The 26,678-nt window shown below is 46.9% G+C and overlaps 1 protein-coding gene across 7 annotated transcripts in view; it reads left to right on the forward strand.

Moving 5' to 3' along the window:
• The first annotated feature begins 7,740 nt into the window (after positions 1 to 7,740).
• SPTBN1 (spectrin beta, non-erythrocytic 1) overlaps positions 7,741 to 26,678 on the forward strand; it is a 116,092-nt gene continuing 97,154 nt past the window's right edge. For 2 of the 7 annotated variants that reach the window (XM_077176202.1, XM_054628992.2), the window contains exon 1: positions 8,349 to 8,488. The gene's annotated coding sequence lies outside the window, so the exon portion shown is untranslated. Of the gene's footprint in view, positions 7,899 to 7,991; positions 8,144 to 8,347; positions 8,489 to 8,612; positions 8,746 to 8,835; positions 8,970 to 26,678 lie in introns of those variants that run through there. The other 5 variants (XM_077176204.1, XM_077176203.1, XM_077176209.1 and 2 more) reach the window with 5 other exon arrangements.

Raw genomic sequence — 26,678 nt, forward strand, 5'->3', positions numbered from 1 at the left:
AAGCTCCAGGCTGGCTCCCTGTGTCCAGCAGCTCAGGGTTCTAAGGATTAAATATCAGCCACTGTGGAAGTGGCAAAACAGGAGAAAAATGGGTGAGATGAGACCATGAGAACTCCAAGGGCAAACAGGGATATCCAAAGTTACCCCCAGCACCATTGTGTGTTTTTTAATTATTATTTTTCCCTGTGGCTCCCTGTGAATCTCTCATTCTAAAATGAAACAAAAACACTTGAAGGTCACAAAAAAAAAAAAAAAAAATCTATGTTTTCATGCTGTATTGCTTTTACTTATTTTGGTTACATTTAACCCTTATTTTCCTTCCCTGTTTTGCATTATAAACCCAGAACTTTTATTCCAAGTGATAAATGCACGCTGAATTCTTCCACCTTGATTGGAAAGATGTCGATGACTTTCCCTGTTTTCAGCATGGACCTGATCCAAAGCTCAGGGAAGGAAACTTCCAGCAGGCGTTGGCCTGTGTGTCACAGACACTTGAATGACTTTCTGTGCACAGTGGGAAAATAGAATTTTCCATTCTATTATTTTCCTTTTTAAAAGGACATGCAGTATGTACTGGGTTATTTTTTAAATTATTTATACAACTGTATCCTGACAAGCTACAACTTCCTCCTGGGTAAACACAGCTCCAGTTTGTTTCTGTAGTGTGGAGCTGTGTTTATAAGGTTGGGGAAGGACCACAACTAGTGTGGGGTGTGCTGTCCCAAAAATCCCCCCCTTTATTTTCTTTAGAAACTTCAGGGACATTCTTCTTGTGTGGGTTTCACAAGTTCTGGTTCTTTGTACCACAAAACTTGTTTTATGTAACCCACATTTGTTTTTATTCAATGTTGTACATATGGATTTTAAATAGCTATATGCATAAAACAGTGAGTTCCCGGCACTTGAGGGGAAAGTTGCATCACAAATCTTCAGCATTCCATGTGTATTTCATCTTGAAATTTCAGCATCAGACTCTCTTGTCATATATTAAAGGCCATTTTTCCATTCTAGGTTTCCATTGGCCAGACAAGATCAAAGCACTGAGTTGGAAAGGGCTTTGTGGTACCTTGAACTGGGATGCAGGAAAAAAAAAATCAAATTCTGGTCTGTCAGGTGCTTAAAAAGTTCATCTCTTGGCTGAGAGAATCATTGTGCTGTGCCCTGGGTTTGTGCCATTTTCCACGGGTAACACAGAGGCTCTAAAAGCACTTGAGGATTGGGAAAAGCAGCAAAGGCACTCTGATTTTCACAGCCTCTCCTCCCATCAGCTTCCCACTTATCAGACTTTCCTAACAGCCATTTTGGTTTTGGGGTTTTTCCCCCCAAATAACAGTTCTTTATACAAAACTGGGTTTCCTGCAAATGCAGAAACCTCTGGATATTTTTTTTTTCATGAAATCCAAACCCCAGTTCTGGTGCCAAAGGATCCCATGTGGGATTGGAATTGCTGCTTCCCCAGGACCAGAGCATGATGCTTACCTGGTGTTTTTCAGGTAGGAATGAGTGTGCTGGCTTCATCCCTATGGCTCACTGGGAAATACCAGTTTGTTTGGCTCTGTACAACTTACATTTTTCCTCATGAAAATAGCCTGGATAAAAAGTCATAACCCCAGGTGACCATTCAGTTAACTGGAAACAAAGCTGCCTCCAGGAGACAGGGTTCCTGGAGAGGAAGGATGCAAGGAGCATCACCTGCTGTGTGAGTTTTGCTCTGTTTTTTCTCACTTTGTTTTTGTTCCTAGAGGGAGAGTGTGTTAAACAATGGTATTCTAACTTGTTCTATGCTTTGGCAGTTTTGGGAATAACATACACACTGCAAGACAGGAATTTAGACATTGTGACCTCTGGCTAACTATAATAAAGATAAAAGTTGAGAGTTTTCCAAGGAAACTAGCCCACAATTAAGGTTTAATTCTGCAATTCACCGTTCCCCCTCAGCCATCCTGCTTTGTGATGAAATTTCCAACAGATGGCTGGGATCCTCAGGCGTGGAGAAATTGTTATTATCTGAATATTAGCAAGCTTTTAAAGCTTCCTCCTACCTTAGCTGCTGTGCTAATGAGGCTCCCATCTCCCCTCCAGGGTTTGCCTCAGGGTTTTCTCCTGCAAAAAGGACTTTTCAAGGAAATAGTGAAAATGTTGAAGGAAATGTTGTAGGTAGGGACTTGGAAGAAGATTTCCCTTCATATCCTTTCTGCAAAGGGCTCTTGATGCTCATGATTTTTTTTCCCCTTGTGGAATAAAGATGTTTGGACCTTGAATTGAAGTGTGTAGGAGTAAACTTCACATAGCTTTAAAATAGAACCACAGCAAGAGAGGGAAAGCAGCATTCTGCAGAAACCTGCTGCTCTAGAACAAGGAGCTGGAGTGTGTGAAATACCAGATCCTCTGCCTTGGATTTCAGGCAAGCCACTATTTATAGGGTGATCACTGAAGCTGACTCCAGACTTCACTTATAAATAGCTGAGCCTACATTTCCCTTCTCTGCCAGAATTTTCCCAAGTGCTGTTTCATGCTTCCCTTGTCATGCTGAAGGCTGCTGGTGGTTTGTGGATAAGGAGGCTGGGCAGTGGTGGGGGCTGATAAAATTGGATTCATCAAGAGATGCCCCTTCCTCGTTAGCAAATCCTGCATGGATCCAATCCCACTTTGGGAGAGGTGTGGGAATGTGGGTGCTATTGCCTGGACACAGACAAGACTCTGGTGACACTTGAGGATGAAACTTGGGCCTTCAAAGTCACTGCAGAACTTCTGACTGCAGTTTGAAAGTCAGATTTTGTGAAAAAGTGTCTTACTGTGTGGGATTCTGAGGAAATCCTGCAGGCCGTGTCCTAAGCCCTTAAAATCTGCTGTGCTTGGCTGCTTTTGACTTTTTAAAATTTGGCCAGATCCTTTGTAAGTCAGAATCATGACACTGGGGGCTCTTTGCCCACCAGAACATGGCAGAGTCACACTCAAATTCCTCATTCCTGGGGTTCATGTGGAGAGTTGCTCACTAAGGCAGTGACTGCTACAGGCCAGGACATTTTTAGAATAAGCAGTCCTGCATGGAGGCAGGTGAGAGATCTCAGCTAAATGAGGAAAGGGGAATCTTCTTAAAGCTTCCCACAGAATTAAAAGTTACCAGCTTTTGCTTCTGGACCTGCACCTGAGCAACAGCCCTGGTGTGGAGCGTGTCCAGGATCCAACATGGAAATTGTGAGCATGGGAGAGAGGAGGCAGCTCCAGCCTGGAGCTTTGAATGATAGAGCAGCCTCCTGGTAAATAATTCCTGGTAATGAGCCTCTCTGGGGATCATTCTTCCATCTGTGTGGCAGCATTGAGGCAGAGAGAGCAGATGACTGCACCTGGATGAGGCTCCATTGATGTCAGACACATCCCTGCACGTAGTCCAGCTGCATGGAACTGAACAAGGAATCACAGCCTCAGCAGTTAAAGCCCAGCATTACCAGAGCAAAGCAATCACCACAGAAAACATTTAAAAATTTGTTTATGCTGGTGGGTTCTTGGAGTATGTGCTGATATCTTAACCTGACCTGAAAGCTTCAGTTTCTGTAGGAAAAGTAAGCAGGTTGTCAGGAAAATGAATAAAATCTGGGAGAGGACTAAGAATTTCACTTTTTTTTCCTGTAGTAGTTAATGGATCAGCTGCACCTCACAACTTTGTTTTGTCAAATTACACGGGCTGATGTGTATTTTTCATAGAATCATGGAATGGTTTAGGTTGGAAAGGACCTTAAAACTCATCCAGTTCCACCCTCTGCCATGGCAGGGACACCTTCCACTATCCCAGGTTGCTCCAAGCCCTGTCCAGTCTGGCCTTGGACCCTTCCAGGGATAAGGCAGCCACAGCTTCTCCGGGTAACCTCTGCCAGGGCCTCACCTCCATCACAGAATTTCTCCCTAATATCTCATCTAAAACGATTCTCTTTTGTATTAAAACCATTAAGTTTCTAATTAGGTGAATTTCTGATGCACCTGCAGGAAATGAAGGAGTAAAACTGTGGTAAAACACAAGGAAAGAGAATAATGTTTGGCAACAAGGGGCAAAGTTTTTACAGAGTTTTGTGCAGCTTTTTGTGGGACAGATAAATGCTGAGGATTTTGGTCAAATTTCCTCCCCATTTCTCTTTGGGTGAGGAAACCTTGCTGCATCAACACCTTTGAGGCATTGAGCCTCAAACTGCTGCACCACAGAAGGGGCTTTGAAGGGCCAAGAAACTTCCTTTGCAGTTGTAGACATCCTCTGTGGTTGGATTTCTTCCATGTGGAGCCCACAGGACACAAGAGCAGGTCCCAAGACATTTCTTTCATTTTTTAATGTACTGCCTTGAACACAATGGGAAGGGCTGCAGGGGATGTTGTGATACACTGGCCCCGAGCCCCTGCCAGCTCTCACTAATGCTTCCTGTCCTTCCACAGGGATTCCTGCCAGGACTCCTCCTGGTCACTGGAGATTGCTGTGATGCTGGCAGGGAGAGCAGGAAAGCCATCTTGTCTTCACACTGTCAGCATTTCCACTGCTGACTCCGGTGGCGTGGGAAGGAGACAGCAGCTGGCTGAGGCCAAGGCCAAACTTTTGTAAGTGCCCTGTGCTTGAGTCATTTTCCAGGGCTGGGGATGTTGGGCACATGGAGAAATAGGCCTGGAGCTCACAGGAGCTGCTGGTGGAGAGAAAACTGCTGAGAATGGATGCTCTGGGGACAGGGTAGGCACAGAGAGTTGGGGAGTGCTTAGAAAAATAAGATTTTCTCAACAAAAGAGTATTGCCAGACCTCTGATGTGCAGCCTGAGAGTAGAGTTACAAATGGTCTGTGTGTCTCTGCTCTTTGCTCCTCCCAGTAAAGGCCCTTCCTGTGTCACACACACCTTTCCCTGTGGCTGCTGCATGGGGGTACCTGGATGAGTGTTTATTCCCTGATGCAGAATTTTGGGCAGGTCAGCCTCCTGAGCTGGTCATAGAGAAAAGGCAAACTAAGGATTGAGGATCAGACACATTTATGTTTTCAGTGACTGTTGGGAAACAGGAATATCCCAGTAAATCCATTCTGGGAATGCATTGCTACGTGTTCCTGAAGGTAAGGGTGTAACCCTGAGCTGGGTGTAACCAAGGCGCTGAGGAGAAATAGGGTTCTGTGAGGAAATGTTTGTGAAGAGGAGCCATCCTGCTTCCAGACACACTACACACACTGAGGGAGCTGAGTTTTTCCTCTGGGCATATTCTTGCCCATCTTTGATTTTCCTCTCAAGAGCTTGGCCAAGTCTGCCACGAGACAAAGTTCCAGTCTGGATTTGTGCCTTGGAGCCCCACTGTAACCAGGAGTTAGAGGTGGAGGAAAGGTGTGTCTGGTGGGGGGAATGGATCTCAGTCATGCTGGGAACCTGTGGAACTGGAACTGTCTGATAACAGGAGACTGTTCCAGTCTAATGGAACAGCGAGGGAGTTTTTTATTACAGTGTGAATTTCTTGGTGTGCATTTTTATTGTGTTCTTGGAAATTGACACCATCCTTCAGTAGATTTTTTTGAGTTTTAGTATTGCCTTAACAATTGTGGCTCTTAATATCTCATCTAGATGTGCTGCTTTTGTATCTGCTTGGAAGTACCCTTTCACAAATTCAAATGTAAGCCTTGGGGACATGGTTTAGTGGTGGCCTTGGCAGTGCTGGGTTAATGGCTGGGCTCAAGGATCTTAGAGGATTTTTCCAACCTAAACTATTCTGTGTTTCCAATTTTTATTCATTTTATTTTGAATGATGCATTAGGTTATTTAAACTAGAATTTATTTCTAAATTATCTTTCAGAGAGGTTGGAATATGATTACCTGTATACACCTGCGCAGTGTTTTCCCTTGGTGAAGGTGTCAATATGCACATGGATCTATTTCTGTGGAATGAGCATCAAACAATAATACTGGGTGTGGTGCCTTGGTAGATTTTCAAAAGGAAAGAAAAAAACAAGTTTAAATATTGCTTCAGCTGTGCAGAAATCTATGTTTGCCTGGGCCAAATGTGTGAGGGGAAAAAACCTTGAGCTTCAGAGCCAAACTAACTACAAAGTAACAGGGCTGAAGGGGAGTGACTTTGCCCAACATTGTTGCTGCCCCTTTCCACTTCATTTAACAACAGTTTCTGTCATGGCCATTCACTCCAGTCCTTTCAGTTTGTTTAAGGCAGCAGGAATGTTACCATCAGTGGTGCAGCAATTTTTAAAATTAAATGAACATCCTCTCTGCCAATCCTGGGAATGCTGCTGTGAACTGTCAGCAGCAAAACACTTGTACCTGCCCTGCTCTTCACCAAATGCCAGCTCTTTAAAAAGGAGAAAATGTCTGTCAGTAACTGGGATAGCTGGTTGGAGCCCACAGTGCCCCCTGCTATTCTGGTTCTTGCTTCTCCAGGCATTCATTCCTACCCAGTTATTTCCATGGGAATCCATGGCCCACCCATCTTTGAGCTATGGGGGCTAAAGAATCCAAAAATACACAGCGTGCTCTTGCTCACTCCCAGACATTGCAGGCTTTTGTCCCTTCCAACTTGCTTGATGGATATTAATAATTGAGTGAAGGATGATATTTTAGGATATTTCTTAACATCTTAGCATTTGAATATATTTTTAAAAAAATTGTATCTATATACACACATTTTTACTGCATCCCAAGGTCTGAATATGCACCAGAACAAGTGACAAGTATGAAAGTGTGTTCTTAGATCTTATCAAGAATCTTGTAGGCTTCATGGTGACAGAACATTTAAAATAGACTTCTGAATGCCAGAAGCTCAAGTTTAAGGGACTTAGTCCCTTTGGGGTCTTGGGAAGTGGGAATCTGAGAATCTAGGAACTGGGAATCTGGAGATTGGGAGGAGGATGCACTGCAGGAGCTGCAAGGTGGTGGCTCTGGCAGGGCAGTCCTGGAAACCAAAGGAGAACAAAATATCCAAAAGAGCCAGGCTGATAATTTTGACAGGCTAGAAATGAAGCAATATTCTAGAGATTATGTCAGGAAATGGATATTGGAAATTTTGGCAAAGCAGCTGAGTGTGAAGGGGCAGGAGCCAGATAAGAGGGAGTTTAAGATATGCAGAGGAGAGGAACTCCAGACAGCAGTTAAATAGCAGTGAGTGCAGGGATGAAGAGCAGGAGAAAAGGGAGTGGTAACCAAGGAGCCAAATGAATCCAAGAGTGGTTTGTTGATTTTTTGATAAAAGACATGGATAGCACTGAGCCATAGCTGTACTGCAAGTGAGAGGGGAGGGAGAGTGGACAGGAGGGAAGGAGCATGGGCGTGAGGACAGGGAGGGAAGCAGGGAGGCCAGGACTAGAAAAGAAAACCTGAAGCAGCAGTGTCTGCCTCTGACCTTGGCTGTGGAAGAGAGGAAAGGAGGAAAGGTGCACTGGCGGTGGGACAGCAGTTTTCTCTGGAAAGACAGGCAAAAATCCTACCCAGGAAAGGAGGAAAAGGGAAAGTGTGGCACAAAGGCAGCTGGACCTGGGTTCCAGGGGTTGGGTTGCACTGGCAAAGGGAGGCTGTTTACGTGGGAAGGTGGCAGGGCTGGAGCAGCAGGAGAGGATGACTGCAGTGGAGGAAGTCAAACCCGGGATGGGGTTTCCACTAGGAATGACAGAGCAGCGGGAGGGAGAGCAGCACTAGAGGAAATGGATGCTGGGGGCGAGCCAATATTGTCTTTGCGATAGGAGAGAGTGTCAGAGGAGGAGGAGCAAGGAGGCTGGAGAGACCCAATAACCAAATAAATGTAAGAGAAGGGAAGGGGAGCCGGGAGTGGCTGGATAACACCCACGGAGGGCTGCGAGCGAGGGCCGGCGGAGGGGGAAGACCTGGCGTGAGCACAGGGCAGGCCCGGGCAGCAGCAGCGGCAGGAGCAGGAGCAGCAGCAGCAGGTGAGGATGCGCCCGGGGCGCTGCGGGCCGGGCCGTGCCGAGCCGTGCCGAGCCCCCCGCGCCGCAGGGCCGCCGCAGGGCCGGGGCGCGGGGCGGGGGCTCCTCCCGCGCTGTCCCCGCCCCCCGCGCTGTCCCCGCTCCGCTCCGCGCCGGGCGGGGCTCGGGGGCTCACGCAGCGCCGCGCGGGCTGCGGGTACCGCCGCTCCCTCCGCACAGCGCAGGGCCGCCGCCCGGGCAGCGCCGAGGTAGGGCCGGCAGCGGGGAGCCGGGATCGGGGATGGGGGGCGGCCCCTCTTCCCGGGTGCGTGTGCGCAGCGCGGGCGGCGCCCGCAGCCTCTCCGCAGCCCCGATCAGCGCGGAGCGGGCTCGGCGCTGTCAGAGCCGCCCCGCCCCGCCCTACCCTGCCCTGCCCTGCGGCGGCCCCGGCCCGTCCCCGGGGGCAGCGGCGGCCGCCGCCCCTTTCCCTCCCTCCCCTTCCCTCCCTCCCCGCCCGCGGTGCCGCCTCCGCCGCGCAGCCGCACGCCCCGCGCGGTGCGGTGCGGAGAGCCCGGCTCGACTGCTGCTCCTGCGGTATTCCTTGCTAGACGGATGTAATTCCTCCTTTATTTTTCTTGGTCGGGGCGGGGCGCGGGGGGCGGCGCGGGGGTCGCGGCGCGCTGTCAGCCGGGCCCGCTGCGGGGCTTTGTGTGCGGGAGCGCCGCGCTGACGCCGCCGAGCTCCGGCTGCGGGGCTGCGGTCCGGGCGCGGCGGTCCGGGCGCGGCCATCGCCGGGTGCCGCGGTGCCCGCAGTTAGCGGCACAACGCGTGGGCTTGGTTCGGTTGTCTCGGGGCTGGCTCTGGCTGTTAGGTGGGTACAGGCCTGATTTAACAAAAAAAAAATATGGCAGACTTGTGCTAGAGACTGTGAGACTGCCGCAGCTCTGAAAAACCCTTGTTCATGGCAACCGGGGCTGACGTTTCATTCAGTAGCTGATGTTTTTCCTTTTGGAGTGATGATACAGAACTGGAATGAGCACTGAATTTGTGATGTTGATGTCTTAATCGTGAATGAAATTGCATTCTTGTTTAAAGGTGAGTAGCGATCTGTGTTTCTACGTTGTGCTTCACATTGTCCATAGGTATAAATGCTAAATGTTCCAGATCAGGATTGCAGGGAGAGGGAACAAACTGTCAAGATCCGGAGCGTTCGGCTCATCCTTCGACCTTTATTGACAGGATACCAGCATTATGAAACCTGATTATTGAACAGTTCGGGAAAAGGGCTGGAATTCCTGCAGCCCGGCATTGTGCTGACAGGCATCTTGGGGAACAATGCTCCCCGGAGCCGGGGTTAGAGAGGCAGGGCAGGGAGAGGAATTTATTCCGAGAGATAGCAGCCGTGTGGAAATGTCAGGGGAGGCTCCGACTCCTCAGGCCATTGCAGGAAAGCTCCGCTGGAGGAAGGACTTGCATATGCTCAGAAGGCTCTGGAGAGAGAGACAGGAGTGAAAATGGAATGGTATAAAGGGCTAGGAAGGTAGGTGATGGCAGTGGGATGTGATTTTTAAAGATTTGTTCTTGTCCTTTAGCGGCTTTTTGGTTTTTTTCCCCCTCTGTGTTTCTGGGGAGAACAGAAATGGCTGTAGTGATGCCTCCATGACTTAGCAGTGGTTGTAGGGCTGTGAGGAGGGACGAGGGGCTGGCTCATGTGTCACAACTAGTGCTGAAGAGGCAAGAAAATAGGGAATATTTTGTTACTTTATGCATATTTTGTTACTTCAGGAACATAAGTGTGGAATTATGAATGTGGAATCAAGGAGGTCAGGTTCTGAAGCAGAACCTGCTTTGGGTTTTTCTGTAATGCAGGTTAAGTGCAGCAAATGACACTCACTAAAGCAGGATGCAGCATTTTGGGATAAATAGGAGCTTGCAGCAGCCATGTGGCAAAAAGCGTTAGAGATGCTGTTTCATCTCGGTGGTGGCACGGATCCTGCAGCTTCTGGAATTGCTGTGTGTCACTGAGCCCTGCCTGCACACAGGAGTGGGGCAGAGAGGGGCAAAACCCTCTTGCTGCATATATGGAGCCCAGGATACTGCTGTGTGCTGCTCCAGGAGCCCCTGGGGAGTGGGAGTACAAACCATTTTATGAAAGATGTTTTCTTTTTCCTTCATCATCTATAAAATGGAATCAGCTCAACCCCCTTTATTGGATGGGCCTGGATTGCTCGTTTGCATTACGTCACCTGACTAAGGATTTATTTTTCATGTGGGTCAGTTACGGGATGAAATATTTGTTAGTTGGATTGCCTGCAAAATAATTGTATTTCATTAGCAAGGAGTGCATGGGCATCTTTCATGGAACACAGAGGAGAAAGTCTGTTTATGCAGATGTTTAAGGGTCAGACTGCAAAAGTTATTTAGACTGTTAATCTCTATAGGCACCTAAATTCCTTAGTCATCTGATCTGGGCACAAGTGAACAACCAGTACAACAGTTTATCATTGCCCATTAGCCATGAGTCAGCTACTAAATCCTGCCCAGGCTGGTGTCTGTGGCTACAGGCTTCCTGATTGCCCTTTCCCTAGGCTCTAGGAATACTTCTGGAAGTGTTGGAGCCCCAGGGGCCAGACAGGTGACCTGTCAGGGCAAGGAGCTACTAGCTGCCCTCAGATGTCTCTGGCTCAGCTGAGCTTGTGCAGGAGAGCAGTGCAGGCTCTTTCCTGTGCTGCCTGGAAACTCCTGATGAGAGCAGGCCTGTGCTCCATGGTAGGAGCCCTGTGGAGCCATAAGGGCTTTCCTGGCATATCAGCTCCTGTTGTGGGCTGCTCCTGTTCCCAGCTGATGGAGCTGGGGAGTTTGCCAGCACGTTGGACCCTTACCTCTGCCGAGGCTCGTGGCAGTTTTCCCAAGTGAAACCAGCAGGAATCTGGCTTAGAGGTGTGAAATGTGAAAATCCAGTTGCCTCCTCTTGCTTTAAACCTGAGAAACCATCTCATGCTGGATTGTTCTGAGCAGATGCCACTGGTGTGGAGAAGCAAGGGTTGGAGCTGCAGCTCCACACTGAGGGGAGTGCGATCCATTGGGATCCATGTCCTGCAGAGCCTGGTTTGGAGCCTGCTTCCCCCACTGCTGGGTTCTTTCCCCCCCCACCCACATGTGGTTTTCGTTTGTCAGCCTTTTATTATTACTCTTAAAATGATCTGCTGTGAATTTGTTTTTCTAATGAACATGAATACAATGTTGCAGCAGTTACAGCTGGACCTTTGGAAGCTTTTCCTGTAATGAAAAAAGGGTTTCAGAGAGATTACATGTTTTTTTTTTTAAAAAGAAAGACATAAGAAAAATTCTTCTTACGCCCAGTAGACCCCAACTTATTAAACAGCTTGATCAGAGTGACATAGATCAATTCTATATATATTTAAGCGGGCAGGTTTTTTTCTCTTTTGTCCAACTTTATTTCTTTTTCATGTATTGTTAATCCCAGACACATTTTTACTGTCAATTCCTCATTAGAAAAGGCCAGTTTTGCATGGAAAAAAGCTTTGATGTGTGTTGTTCGGTGAGGGTTGAGTTCATAACAGATTTTATGGCTGGGGGGGCTATGTCTGGAAGTGTTATTTCTGCTTGCAGTGAAATGTATGTGATTATTGAAAGGTATGCACCAATGTATAAAGGTTGTACTCGGGTATTGTGTACATCTCCCTATGCCCAAGGACAGATTAAGGTTGAGGATTACATTGAGCTATTGGTTTTCATCACTGTTAACATTTTTCTCATCATCTCCTCTGTGAGGTTTTTTTCTCGTTGGACAGTGATAATTTCAGGATGTTCTTACTTTGTCATGTCTTTTCACTTTTCTGCTATTTTCTTAATATATTATTTGATTGTTTAATGCATTTACTCTCCTACTACGTTGCACAAACTTGTATTTGTTTTTAAGACGCATGCGTTTTAGCCTACCAGAAACCCCTTTGGTGTGTCATCACTGCCACCAGAGGAACACATTTACGCTGCTGTGCAGCCACTTTATTCCACAAAGTGCTGAGTGTTAGAACTTTAAAAAGAAATGGTGAGTTGGTTTGATTTGTTCATCAGCCCTTCCTGTCAAGAGGGCAGTGGGGACTGAACAGAAGAGGCACTGCATGTGGAGCCCTGGTGGCAGCAGATGCTGACCCACACCTGTTGGATACTGGGAATAGCCTCGCTGGTCATACCCGTGCCCTTGGAACAGGAGAGGTGTGCCATTAACACTCTGTCCTGAGAGCTAAAAATACTCTGCCACCAAACTGTTCACAGGTAAATGTTCCAAATTTAGCAGGTTTTCTGTTGACTGGTTTTCCAAACATAGGCTGTTCCCTTTTTGGGAGAAGTAGCCAGACCTGCTGAGCAATTTGCCTGTGATCTGTGAAATGTTCAGGAATGATGCTCCTGGATTTCATCTCAGGTTTTGTTCACATGTCCAGGGCTGTGGACCAGAGGAAACAGTTCCTTCTTCTCTGTGAGAATAGGAAACACAGATGCAAATCATCAGAAAAGCTGTGGGCTTGCCTTGAAAAACAAAGTCTTTGTATTTTATTTTTAAGAGAGGAATAGGGATTGACTGACAGCTCAGTTTGATTGCTGTGACCACTGGGTTTGGTTTTGTTAATCATGTCTCAATACAACGTGGAATGATCCCTGGAATGGGCAGCTGCTACTCTGCATGAAATGTGGGGTCTGGGAAGAGATGTAGCTGCAGACCCAGATTTAGGATGTGACCAGAGAGGAAGAGATGCAGACCTGGAGCCACCCAGCCGTGCCCCACTACCCACACGAGCGACTGGCATGGGGTTATAATGGGTTAGAAATAACCAACTTAATGCATAAAGCATTTATGCTTCATGTGTCCAGTCTCCCTGTAGGAAGTGCTGGAGTGGCTGTTGTGACCCTTCCTTCAGACACCTTTTAGTTCTGGCTTTTGTTTTTTCAGCTTGCCTTGAGGTTTTGGAAAGCAGCATCACACTGAGGTCATGCCTGTGCTAAAATCTCCTGGCCAGGGCTGCAGTGGTGCCTGCAGAGATCAGGGAGGATCATGCCCCACCCCAAAATAGTGGAGTTGGATTTTCCATTTTCCCCCTTCCTTGGAGGCGTCAGTGGCTGGCCTGGGTGGGAGGTGCTCCGAGGTGACGCAGAGGTTCCTCTCCAAGCCTGGCTCTGACATTTTAAGGTTATACTGATTACCCACTTTATCCCTGGCAGACATTTTTCCCAAGCCAGACCTACAGTCTTCATTGGGAAGTCTTTAGTTTTTGCTGTGGGATTCAGACCTTGACCAAGAACGTGGTCAAGGTCTTCTACTCTTCAAGGAGTTGTGGGGATTTCCTGCCATCCAGCAGTAATCCAGATCTGCAGCTTTTGGTTTTGTAAGTTCCTGCCTTTTGTTCTGAATTAATCCTATTGCTCTGTGGATTGATTTATTACAGAATGACATGGGTATCTGCTTTTTGTTCTTACATGATAAAAGGGAGCCTTGTGTTTGCAAGGGCAAGGGAACTGTGCATGGTGAGCTCTGGCAGTGTGGGCAGAGCCCGGGGTACAGTGGAGCTGATCACTCTGGGGTTGTGCACCAGGACCAAAAGCTGATTTTTCCCACTCATTAAATCAATTTTGCTTAGTGCTAGACACCACAAATGCTCCAGCTAATTATAGCAAGTAGCTCTTTTGTTTTTTTGGCTTGGAAGGGAAAAGTTGCTGCCTGCTGTATGTGAACTAATTTAACATGGATACATTTATTTGAACACTCACAGGTTTTGGATTTGGGCATTCCAGGTGTTGGCTTTTGTCAGTAGCTAAACCAATGGTGAGATTTTTCTTGTCAAGGCTTTCACTGACTTTTCTCTTAGTGAACAAATATTTAATGAAAATGTTTCAGGGTCTTCTGCACCACTCCCTGCAGATGGGGTGGATGGCTCATGGCTCTGGGGTGCCAGTGGCACACACATTTATAGCAACACTGGAATGCAGCTTGGAGTTAATTTTTGGAAAGGGGATTTGGGCCTAGATCTGCCTGATAGAAGTCTGGGTTTTTGATACAGGAGGATCATCCAGTAGATCACCCTTTGCTAGAGCCTGGATCATGCAGTGAAGAAGTCAGGAGAGTTCTCTATAAGTTAACAGGAATTCTTTGTCATGTAGGATCCATATGGGATAAAGATAACCTGGTTAATTTAACAGCTGTTTCTTTTTTGGTAATGTAAAATATTGTGACCTTTTTTGGAGCCATGAATAACTCTCTACAGTTTCATCATAGTAAAAGATGAATCGATTAATTGCTACCTTTTTATTTTTAACCTTTTTTTAGAGTAATGTATTCTTATAGCAATTTTAGATGCTTTTAGAAGGCTAGGTCCTGAGCCTGAAAGAAATCTGGCTGACTTTGGTGGGGCTACACTGATTATCACAAGTCAAAAAATCTGCCTTGCAGTTTTCAAGTTTTCATAAAACAAACACTGGAGCCTGTTGTGTTTTATTCTGTTGGTGTTTTTGGCATCAGAGAAGCTTTTCCTGATTGTTTTCCTCATTTGAAGGCTGATTGTACTGAGTGACCTCTTGCTACTAAAGGGTGGGTCAGTTTATGTGGGAAAGTCTTAGTCAATGTGTCTGGGAGATAAGTGGGACTGCATCCCAACGAGCCTTGTGCGTTAAATACTGGAATGTGCTGGGGAGCTGCCAGGAGATTGGAAGCAGGACTCTGCGACAAGCCCAATGCAGTCACACTCTCCCTAAAATAGCACTGTGGATAACAGGAGATCTGCAAAGTTATCACTTACCTCATTTTCGCACAAATTCTTTCCTAAAAATGGATTATTGACTGAGGATTCGGGCGGGTTTTTCTGGTAATATATTCCATTTACATTTTGAGAGCAGTCATGTCCCTCTTAAATCTTTGGCTGCAGGTAAGAGGGAAAAAGCTGTGGTGAAACCACACAAGTCCCAGCCCAGGAAAAGCCATTGGTATCATCTTCATCGTCACCTGAATGAGAAATGAGATGGGTTTTACCTCAGTGTAGGTCAGTAGGAGCCTCTTCAAATTCTCCTTGAACAGTCTGGAAGTATCAAGGCAGAGATGAGTAAGTTCAGCGGCCTCAGACGTGCTTGGGCTGGCTGTGGGTGACAGGCTTTTGGCACCAGCCCCTGGATGCAAACAGCCAGTGTTTGGATATTCAAATGAGCAGTGGTTTACCACTGCAGACCGTAGATGGTTTTGTTTAAGGGGAAAAAGAAGCAAATTTGATTTTCGGCCCCGTGTCAAATTTGTCGAGGGAAGAATCTGATTGTGCAGCTTTAGTGGTTAGCATAAGCCAGTTAAACATTAAACCTGGGGTGCCTGAATTAGTTTCTTACAGAAAGAGGATGAGTTGGCTGCTAAATGGGATAGTGTGAGGAAAGTGCGGGGGCAGCTGGGTTGGGAGCAAGGTTGGGTGATCCTGAGTCAGCAGGTGGTTGTTTAGCCCTGGTGAGAGGCTGCCTGAGGAAAGTAGAAAGTATGGATCCAACCAACCATTCCATGGAAGTGTGTTTGCCCTGCTGCAGGGACCTGCACAAGGAGCTCTGTGAAAGGGAAAATAAAACTGGGATTGTCAGGGAATCATAAAAGTCTGGAGTGCTGTAAGTTGTGACCTCTTGGTGCCCGCAGATTTGACAATGAGCTGCACTCTTGGAAAGGCAAATGGATTAGAGGTCATTTGTGGAAAATATCCCCCAGCTTCTGGTGGGCACTGCCAGCCTGGTGTCACTTCAGCTCCTGGGCCCCTCGAGGTGTGACTCCCAACAGGCCTGGAGCAGGACTGCCATCCCTGGCCCCGGGAATCAGATCCACAGAGATCGTGCTGGGAGCAGAGCAGGGTCAAATCCCCTGTGCCACTGAGGTTCTCCATGGAGAGGACACTCACTCAGCCACAGCGGCCAGGCTCTGCTTCCTCAAAAAGGAGAAGCAGTGGCACTCAGGATGCAGTGGGGTGCTGTGGTTGTGCTCTGAGGTTGGCTGGGGAAGAGGTTGTGGCACAGCAGCCCCACCCCTGTACCCACGGGGGATTCCCTGACCCCAGGTGCCCCATTGATCCAGCTTTGCAGCTTCCCAGCGCCCTGGTGTGTAAAGGAGCTTTATTGCTGCTCCAAGGAGGGACATGATGACATCAAACCCAGGTAAGAGGGAAAGAGAGGTAAAAAACTGCAATCCAGTGGAGTTTCACTGAGCTCTGCCTTCTCCAGCCTTGTGCACTTTCAGGTTTTGTATCAGGAGGCGTAAAAATTTCCAGAAATTGCAGTTTATGTAAGAGATGTGAATAATGGCTAATAATAAGTGAAACTGCCGTGAGGAGCTGGAAGAGGGGGGAAGTAGGTTATTTTTAGAGATCTATTCTCATTGTATGCTAGACAAACAAGAATAAGGTGACTTTGCATTAAACATATACCACAAAGAAGTAAAGATATTTTCCCCAGACGAGTCCCCATGGTGCAGTAATGGTCTGTACTATCTGCCAGCTTAGGAATGAGGCTCAAAACTGCTTCTTCACTGTTCAGTAAGAAAAAAAGGACCTTCCACGCTCATTTTCTTTGCAGTACTGTGATTCTTCTTGCTCTGTGAAGCTTGAGAATGAAGTATCTGAATCCCCACTTGTGCCAAGTTACACAACTACATCACTGGTGTGTCCATTTACACCATCACAGTCTGGGACTTGAGGTTTTAAATCCTTTTCATAGAGAAACATGCGCAAGAACATCTCAGAATCACAGAATTAACTAGGTTGGAAAAGATCTTTGAGATCATTGAGCCCAACCTATATCTGAGATAATTTTGTATTGCTCAGTTATGTTTCACAACCATTTTAGAAATGTGAAGATTGTAAAACAAGCGACAAGGTCCCAAAATGTCGGAGTCAGGGGTGGTGATCCCTCTCCGTGGGCAGGTGACAGGGAGCACGCAGCTCTTATCTAGCTGTGTTTTTAGTCTGAGTAATCCTAATCAGGGAGTAAATCCCGAGTGAGATTACGCTGCTGCAGCAAGTGCAGCAAAGATCAGCTGCAGGGCTGGAGTGGGATCTGGAGATGCCTGCTTGGATATTCACTGAAGCAAAGCAGGACTTTGGAGGCTTTGTAGGACCTTCCCCTGAAGGAGTGGGGAAGAAGCCCAGTGAAGACAAATGGTGTGTTGGCTGCAGCAGGGCTGACAGGTGAGGAGCACATGGGCATTCCAGGCCGAGGCGGAGTGCTGAGGGATGTTTCTACAGCTGCTGCTGACCAGCAGAAAATAACATGAATCATTTGGGGTTGCAGTGGCACAGCAGAGCTGCTGCAGAGTTCAGAGAGTCCCAAAGTTCCTCGGATTCCTGGCACGGGGCGATGAACCCCCGCGTCACCTTTAGGGCAGTTTTCCGAGCACAGCATCCATGTTATTCCAGAGTGCCTCTAACAGGAGGACAGCTGTTTGCAGTTTTAACTTCTGGTTGTCATAAGCTGTGGCAGGAATCCAGGGAGCCATGGAAGAGCCCTGGGCCTGAAATTAATTTTCAGCCAACTCGATTAGGTTGGCGCCCGTGGCAGACTTAGCACTACAATTTTATGTGTATTTTGAGATAAATGCAGCCCCTTGCTGGTGTTTAGTAGCTTGGCCATCATATCTAAAGGAGAGCTAGGAGGGCATGCAGATACATAAAACAAGGCACAAAATTATCCTTGTATGCATTCTTAATGCTCTGCTTTGTGCATTGATCAAACCAGTGCAATTTGATGGTGATGAGCATTGAGAAATGGTCACTATGCAGCAGCACAGCTGCTCCATCACAGGGGAATGAATTCCCAAATTGCATCCCAAGCATGTTATTAGAGGATTAAAGAGCAGGGCAACTCACCTTGCCTAACTGTCCTGAAACTGTGCTCCACTCATCATACATATAAATAACTATTATGCAAATATTACCAGAGCAACAAAGCAGGTTTTGAATTTGCTTTGTGCCTTGCAAATGACCAAGTCTCTTGTCTCAGTGTTCCAAATGATAATCTTGTTTTCCCCAAACACAAAGCACTGAAATTACCTGTGTGGTAATTAGAATGTACCACTCCATTCCTCTTTCTCTGAATTGGTCTCAGTGTTCAGTAGCAAACTGGAATGTTTGGTGCATCATTTCCTTCCTTGATTAAGTTAAAATTTAAGAAGATTTCTCATTTGGGCTGTCATCAGGAGAAATAAATCTTTGTTCCTTTTAAAAATTTGCCCATTCTGGTTTTGACTGACATCACCTGCTGCCTGCACGTCTCTGCAGAGGGGAAACCACCTCAGTTTGTACCAGGAGAGGTTTAGGCTGGATATTAGAGAAAACTTCTCCATGGAAAGGGTTGTCCAGCCCTGGCACAGCTGCCCTGGAGGATTTAAAAGCTCTGTGGATGTGGCACTTGGGGACATGGTCAGTGGTTAATAGTTGGACCTCAGGGTGTGTCAGGAGCCAGAGGCTGGATGGATGCTGGGTTCTGCCTCTAGGTGCTCGTGGGTTTTGTGCTGATACTCGGTCCTTGAAATATTGCACCTCAGGGATCTGTTCCCCAAGAATCACTTGGAAAACCCTTTGCTGCTCCTCAGAGAAGTCTTGGATGTGATTTGCCATCCTAGAGAACTTCCTGTTCCCTAGGGTGGTGGTTTGGGAATCAGGGTGTTATGATGGGAGGCTTCAAATGAACTACAGATAATAGTAATAATAATAATAATAGTAATAATAATAATAACAATAATAATAATAATAAATTAGAATGATTATATGAAGTACTGTTAACAGCTCCTCTGTCAGTGGAATGACCATGCCAGCCTTGCCTGGGGTTTTGGTTTCTCCTACAGGGACTGGTGAGGCAGTTCCCAGAAGTGACATGTCTGGGGAAATGGTGTGCCCCTGTGTTTGGTGACTGGCACTTGGCACATTTTCCTAGATTTATTGCTAGAGAACCCAGGTCTCCTCAGGGACAAGGAGGAATTTTCCTGGCTCTGTTGGTATGGAATTATTTTGCTCAACCTGTTCCTGATGTTGGCAGGTGGTGGCCATGGGAGCCAGGGGATCCTCCATGGAGTTGGAGGGGATGGATTGGAATGGGATTAGCATTGTGTTTGGAAGTGTGTTGTTTAAAAGTTGCATTTTGTGGTGGGGGAATCCAAACAACCCAAATTCATGGGCTTGTTCCTGAGTTGCTGGGTTTAGAAGGAAGGCCAGGGGCTGTGTTGTGGTGTCAACAACAAGGGGGAGGAGGCTTTGTAATTTGAGTGTTGCAGCAAACAGAAACCCGGCAAAGGCCAGAAGAAATGCAGCTGAGGGAATTTTTATACAAGCCTATGGTTAATTTTAGCTGGGAGTTTGGGATGTAGGTTTTTTTAATGACTTTTAATTTCAAGGGCTGCTGAGGGATGGGGAAGAAAGGATGTTGTGTGTGTGTGTGTGTGTGTGCTGACCTCCCAGCTCTGGTTTTAGCTGTGACACCTGGCTGGGTTTAGCAGCTGGATGTTGGAAAGCTTTCATAATTAGGAATTTTGTGCTTTGTGCATGGTGTTTTCTGCTGGAGACTATGGCAAGTCTCCCCAGCTCTGTTTCCATGCAGAACTCAAAATGGCATGGGAAGAACAAGCCTTTGCACAGAGCTGTGTCACAGCCTCCTCTTTGGTCGCCTCTCCCTATTACAGTGCTGTGATTGTGAGGCATCCATAAAGCCAGTGCTTTGCTAAAAATAGGCCATTCCTCTTGCAAATGCTATTACAATTCCGATATTCAAATATTAAACCTTCTCTGCAGTGTTAAAAATAGCTGTGAACAGAGAAATCCTTTCCTTATTCTCAGCTGAGGAGTTGAATATCGAACGAGTCAAAGGCTCAGTCCCGAGGCTGGAGCTGTGTGGGAGTTGAGCTGAGGCTTCTTCACCCCTGTTTCTTCACCCCTCATCTGCTGTTGTTGTTGAACACACAGGACAAGTGGGTGGGAGAGAGAAATTAGCAGGAAGTGGATCAAAAGAAAGTGGGGAGTAGCCAAAATGAAATGGAGAAAATAAGAGAGGAAGCAAAGCGAGAGGAAAAACCAGGATTTAAGTAGCAAAGTGCATTGAGAGTGTTTCATCAGAACAAGGCTCTGACCCTGATGGCTGCCAGACAGGGATTTGGGGAGCAGCTGGCAGAGGGTGTGAGGCAGCCCTGCCTCTCTCCCAGGGCTGTGGGTACAGCCTGTGGGCTCCGTGCCTGTGGCAGGAGCACTGCAAATTGCAGCAAGCCACTAATTGCCTTTGGGAGGCCACTTACAAGGGTGGGAGCATCCTGAGGATTGAACTCAGTGGGAAGATCAAGGGCTTGGCAAGTTGGGGTGTGTGCTCCAAGTGCTGATATCCTCAGCCTACACGCTTCAAGAATGCACAAATTGAAAGGCAGGTGGTTTTTTTTTTCTCCTCCTTCCAATGCTCTTGTACATTAACTAATGCAAAATTTAATAATAAAATACCATTTCAGCAAAATAATTTCCTTCCATTTGCCATCAACAAAAGGCATATTGGAAAAGACAATTTCCTCTAGGGTGAAATAAAGGACAAGCAAACAGGAATGACCATTGTAGATTTAATGGGGAAAAACTGGATTTATCATGTGGCTTGATAGTCATCTTAATGATATTATAAGGCAAGGAGGGAACCAAACAATGCCCATCTTTTATCATGGAAATGAAGCCCAGGAAGGCTTTCAGCAAACACTGTTTAGCCAAAAATAAGGGTGAAAATATAATTTGACCATATAATCCTGTGGGTCCAGGTGAGTGGTGGCAGGGCTGCTCTCTTTGCCTTAGAAATTCCAAGAGAAAGGAGATCCTTTTCCCCTTTCTGTAGGGAGGAGACCAGCACTAACATTTATCAGCTTAAGTTGGGTTCAACCAGTTGTGTTCAGCTGGAAACCCCTCTGATGTTCATCCATCACAGCTGGAGTCTTCTTGGGAGAGAATCCTGGAGCAGGTGGATCCCACAAGGCAAAACCAGAATGCTTTTTGTCTCTGACAGTATTATCCATAGCCTAACAGGCCTGTCCTGGATTTCCCCCAGCAGGAATGCCATTTTGGCTGTGGGGACATGTGCTGCCAGAAGGCTGGCAGCGAGGGAAGAGCTTGATAAATCTCCGTGTCGTCGCTGTGTCTGGAATCACTTTGGGATCGCAGCACTTCAGCGCCCTAACGCTGCCCCTCCGTGTCCCAGCAGCTGCCTCTGGAGCTCTGCCCTCCTTTAGGAGCTGCTCCAAGAAAGGGAAGGTCCCTGTGTGCTCTCCTACCTCTCCTGGCACCCAGCCACCCTGTTCTGGTCACAGAGCCCAGATCTTGGAAACCCAAAAGGGCACAAATTTCAGTGACAGATGAAACACCCCCCAAGAAAAACCCCATGCTGTGGAGAGGGCATGGCATGGCTGGTCACACACCAGGATCCAGCCCTGGTTTGCAGTGGCCTTTGGTGTCACCATGATATTTTCTGAAAAATCCCTTTGTCAGGATTTTTCTCCTGAGAAGCTGGGAAGCCTCAGAAAAGAAATGTAAACAATAATTATCTGATTGCTTAGAATGTGGTCTGGAGGTTGTTTACCAGCAGGTGCATCTTTGATTGGTTCCATGTGAATTGTTTTTACTTAATGACCAATCCCAGTTCAGCTGTGTCAGACTCTCTGGTCTGTCATGGGTTTTTATTATGATTCTTGTGTAGCCTGCTGATATATCCTTTCTCTTTCTTTAGTATAGTTTTAGTATATCATCTCTTTTAATATAATATCATATAATATCATAATATAATAATATAATAAATCAGCCTTCTGAGAGCTTGAAGTCAATTCTCATCTCTCACCTCGTCCTGCAGGGACCTCACAACACCACAGTCAGGGTCTCTCAATTAGCCAGTGGTTTTTCATTTGTCCAGGTCACTTGTTGCTGTAACTGGAGCCAGGATTCCTGAGCTTTGATTTGCATCAGGTCCCGCAGGTGTGGCACTTGTGCCTGTTGTCACCCCAAAGGCAGCTGTCCTAGCTCAGGAATGCACAGAAATGAGTTTTAGTTCCCCTTGCTTTAGCAATCCGGGGAGAACTGAGCAGTTTGTCTTTGGAAGGCCATGCTGAGGTGGTGAAATATCCATGTGTGCTAACATTGGCCCTGCAGGCCACAAGGGTCCCCCTGATGCCTTTACCTGAGTCCTACTAACCACTTTACATACAGAGATGTTGACACACATCTCACACCATATTGGTGCTGGGGTGAGCAGTTAGTGCATTATTTTAATTCAGTAACATCCTGCAGGGATTAAATTCTGCATGCTGGAATTGTTTCCTGGGCAGAGCACACTCACAGGAGATAACAGAGGTTACCAGGCCTCCCAAATAAGTTAATTTTTATTCTCCTCTGTTACATTTGGGTTATGGATGGAGAAGGGTGAGCTGTATCAGTTCTGGATAGTCCAGGCATCCCCCCATTTTTGTCTCCTTCAGTTTTATTCAGTTATTTTCATTTTCAAATCACAGTGTCCTCATGAACCTGCCAGCCTGTGCCCAGCTGTTGGGTTTTCTCAGATAACTTTTGGAGGCTATGAAAGTAAAAGTATCTGGAATATCTCAAGGGACCTTGGCTTCAGTGCTCATTTTTCATTGACAAAATCCAGACCAGCTTTGGAAAGGTGAGCAAAATTTAAAGTTATGTCAAGAGGAATGCTGAGCATTGCTCTGGAAGGGAAAGAAAAAGAAGTTGTTCAGACTTATGGCTGGCAGTTCTCAGCAGGGCTGAATTGCAGATCCCTTGTCATCAACTTGCTCATAAACCATCCTTGATTAATTTAGTAGCAGGTCCAAGTGGGAGGAAGGAGAGGGAGCTGTGCTAGTCTTGATGAAAGAAAATCTGCCCGAGGAGCAGGCAAATCCAAGCTGTAATTCCTGCAGAGCTTCAAACATGGCCCTCATTTTGCTGATTCAGAACCTCTTTTCTCCAAATCTTGGCATGGATTCCTGCAGGCAAATGTGTCCATGTCTTCATTTGTCAGAGTAAAGCAGTGAGGGCTGAGGTAGGGACCAGAATTCCCAGGACACAGACTGGGAGTAGGATGTGGGCTCACGTGCCCTGTGATCTGGGGAAAAAGCCCTAAATGGGGAAAAATAAAGGCCAGACAAAGCCCAATAGCAGCATTCTGGGGCTAGAGAATTCCTGCATAGCCCTGTGACCACCTGCTGCCCTTAGGGCTCCTCCCAGGATGTTTTGTGCCGTGTCCACTTTCCTGTTTCACTTGCACTGAAATAAACCTACTGATGAGTGTGATTTTTTTCTTTGTTGAAATTTTGTGAGTATTCCCTGGACTTGCAGAGCAGATGATGACTGTTTTCCCTGCTCTGACCTTGTGAGCTTTCCCAAAGCTTGGACAGGGTGAGGTATCCCAAAATCCCTGCTAGAGACACAGCTGCTCTAGGCTGACTGTTTGGGATAATGAAAGGAGGGAGATCAGAGTTTTGCCTCAGGCTTGGAGCATTGGAGACCAAATTAATTTTGATGGGAGTTGTTGGTGTCCAACACCTGTGAAAATGAAACTTCCAGCATTTTGCTGCAGGTAAGGAATTGGCTCTGTGCTCTCAGTGCTGTTTTTTCCCAAATGAGACTTACAGAGTTACAGAAGTAATTGCTTTGGAGGTAAAACGTTGCTTTTGATATTTTTCTGCCAGTTTTGTTGCTAAAAGGAGTGATGGTGAGGCTAAATTCGTACCCCTCAGTAGCAGTGGTTAATTAATCTGTTGTTTGTGCTCACTCAGAGTCACAAATCAGTAGGGAAAGGTTTAACATCAGAGAAGTAAAGTGAAAATGTGAGTATCCATTTCCCCAAACCCACAGTCTGTCCCCTTGCTGGTTTATTTATTCCCCATGCACAGCCGACTCTCCTGTTGGACACTTGAGAGTGGCTGTTCTATTTTAGCTGATAATTTGTCTGTGGTTGGGTTTCTCCTGACTGACACCTCCCCACAGGAGCCCAGACCCTCCCCTTGTGCCGGTGGGAGATGAGGTCATGGATGCCTGCTTTGGCCTGGAGGAGGCTGTGAGTAAGGAGTCATTTTTGTCCTGTGAAATGCCAGCCCTGGTGCCTGGCTGGGTCTGTCTCAGAGGGGAGGTGGGAGCTGGCAGCCCTTGCTCTGCACAGAATGTCTGAGGCTCTCTGTAATTTCCTGCTCTCCAGATCCCCCTCCTGCCTGGAACCCACACCCTGCTTTGTTCTGCCTTTGGCCAGCTTGGAGAGGTGCCTTGCTGTGCTACAGCTCTCAGGACAACAAACCCACCCCATCTCAGCGTGCTCCAGACTGTGGAATTGCAGTGCTGGATGGGGCTGGGGTGGTGTCACTCGGTGCCAGAAATGCTGATCCCAAAGGATAAGAAGCTCTAGGGAAAATGGCCTGGTTAAAATCAGTGTTCAGTGTTGCTGTTCCTGCCATATGTGCGGGCTCCTGGCATTAACTCGGGCTTCAATGGGCCCCAGTTTTGAATTTCACCCCCCTGGATTCCCTGTAACAACTTCTTTAAATCTTGTGCTTCACCAGGATCCTGGAAGAATCCAAAGCAGCCACTGGGGAAGGGAGCAGAGGAATACAGAGGAGGGTGCTTTCCTTGTGATGTTTGAGCAGCCTTCAGGAATTCAGAGGTTTTATTTTAAATCAGGGTTTCTATTCATCTTTCAGCTAAGTTCCCTAAAATCACAGGTAGCTCAAAGCTTCTGTAATAGCATAGGACTGGTAATTTTGCTGCTTATACCCAGGGTGTGCAGCAGAACTGAGCTGCCAAACAACCCCTCTGTTGTTGTACAGAACCTATGGTAACTTTGAATGGTATGAAGTTTTAATAGGCATTAAATCTTTGTAAAATACCCAGTACAATTCTTGTGTATCTGCAATTAATAAGTAATTCAGCCATGCCAAAGTCAAGCAAGAACAAATCCCCTTTATACCACACTGTACCATCTGTCTAATCTATCTGTGTCAAATATGGCTTGTTTGGGTCTGTCCTTCCACAGGCTGTTCTGGGTAGATTAAATTGAAATTTCTGGTCAGGGGAATACTTTTCTCTTCATGTTTCTTGTTCAGGTAGCAAACATGTTTGGTGCTAGTTTTTCTCATATATTTGATAAACAAGTATGTGGTGGTCAGCACAAATATCTTTTTGTCATGGTTGACCAGAGGGATTTTACAGCTCCAGCACCTTCCCAGCAATTCCTGTGGAAGAGCTGAGGGAAGGGATTGTCCTTCAGGCACTTGCAGGTGGACAAGCACCAAAGTGGATCCTGTAGGTTGATCTATTGCCCAGAGCTTGTTTTCTGTTTGTTCTCTGCTACTTTGGGAAGGCTCTGTTTGCCTGGAACTTGCATTAGGATGGTGGAATGTCAGAAAGGAATATTGAAAAGGACTTGGTTTCCTTTCTGCTCCCTTGTGCCAGTCTGTGTGAGCTTGAAGTGCTGGGGGAGTGCAAGGAACAGCACTGCAGTGGGGCAAAAATAAACTCTGGGCTTTGCAGGTAACCTTTTCTTTTGATGTTTTTCCAAAGCTGCTGCAGTGCCCTGTGTCCTTGTGGATTACAGAGCCTGCTGTGCTGGGAGCTGCTGTTGGAGAGAAGGAAGTTCCTTTTGGAGCAGAGCTGGGGGCTGTGGCCATGGATGGATGGCTTGGGGTGTGGTGATTTGGGTTTAACTCCCTCTTCTGCACAGGGCATGCCTGGTTTTGGAGAATGGGGACATTTGCTGGGTCCAGAGATCCCAGAGGGGCTCCAGGGCAGGTGGGCCTGCAGGAGGGATGCTTGGGGGGAGCAGGACTTGTGTGTCCATGTGGTTCCCAGGCTCTGATGGAAAAGGCTCAGCTCTGCTGCTCCTGCCCTGCACACCAGGCTCCAGTGGCCACTCCTATGGCTTGGGAATGGGAGATTTCTCTCAGGGGCTGCTGTTAAAGCAGCACAGACACAGCCTGCATTCATCATCACCCTCTGGAGCAAACCAGAGCACTGAGCTTTTCCTGAGATGCCTGTTTGGAACAAGAACAATCTAAAAATTCTGCATTTTTACTTATTCAGTCACATTACCTCGCTCTCCTGCTCACCACCTCCCATCAGCCTCTCTCAGGTTTTTTTTGTGTCTCCATCCTTCACTTGCATGTGCTTTACAGGGAGAGATCCCTGGTCTCCAGGCAGCTGAGCCTGCTGTGCAGTGCCATGTGAGGGGAAAGCAAACTCCAGCCATTCAGGAATTAAAATGGCTGAGTTGGGCTGTGCTGAGTGTTAAGATGGAGCCAACCAAGCAGATCGTTCTAGAAATTACAGAGGCTGATTTTGCTCTCCCTGGTGAAGTTATGAGGCTTCCCCTTGTGTGTTGTGTTGGCATTGATGGCATCACTAATAGAGATGTTGTATTTCCACCTTCAGTGCTTCTGTTCAGCTGGTGCAGGAGTAGGAACCAGCAGCGGGATCCTCTGGGAGAGAAAGGGCAAAGCCAGGCCCCAAGGTCTGCTTTAACCTCTTGCTGCCAGTGCCTGGCTTTTCATGGAGACTATAATAATTGAAAAGCTGGCATAGTGTAATCCTGAGGTTTATATTAAAGCCTCTTACAAGTGCATCATGCATTTCCAAACACTCCCATTAATATATTCTCTTTGAGAAATGCTCTGATCCAGGCGCTCTCTGGGTTTGCCATTCCAAATAAGGATGCTTTAATTACTGGTGACCTGATTTGAATATGGGCTGGACTGATTTCATTTAAAATATTAATTGTAGCTCGTTT

This window comes from Agelaius phoeniceus, chromosome 3, assembly GCF_051311805.1.
Source record: "Agelaius phoeniceus isolate bAgePho1 chromosome 3, bAgePho1.hap1, whole genome shotgun sequence".
Lineage (NCBI taxonomy): Eukaryota > Metazoa > Chordata > Aves > Passeriformes > Icteridae > Agelaius > Agelaius phoeniceus.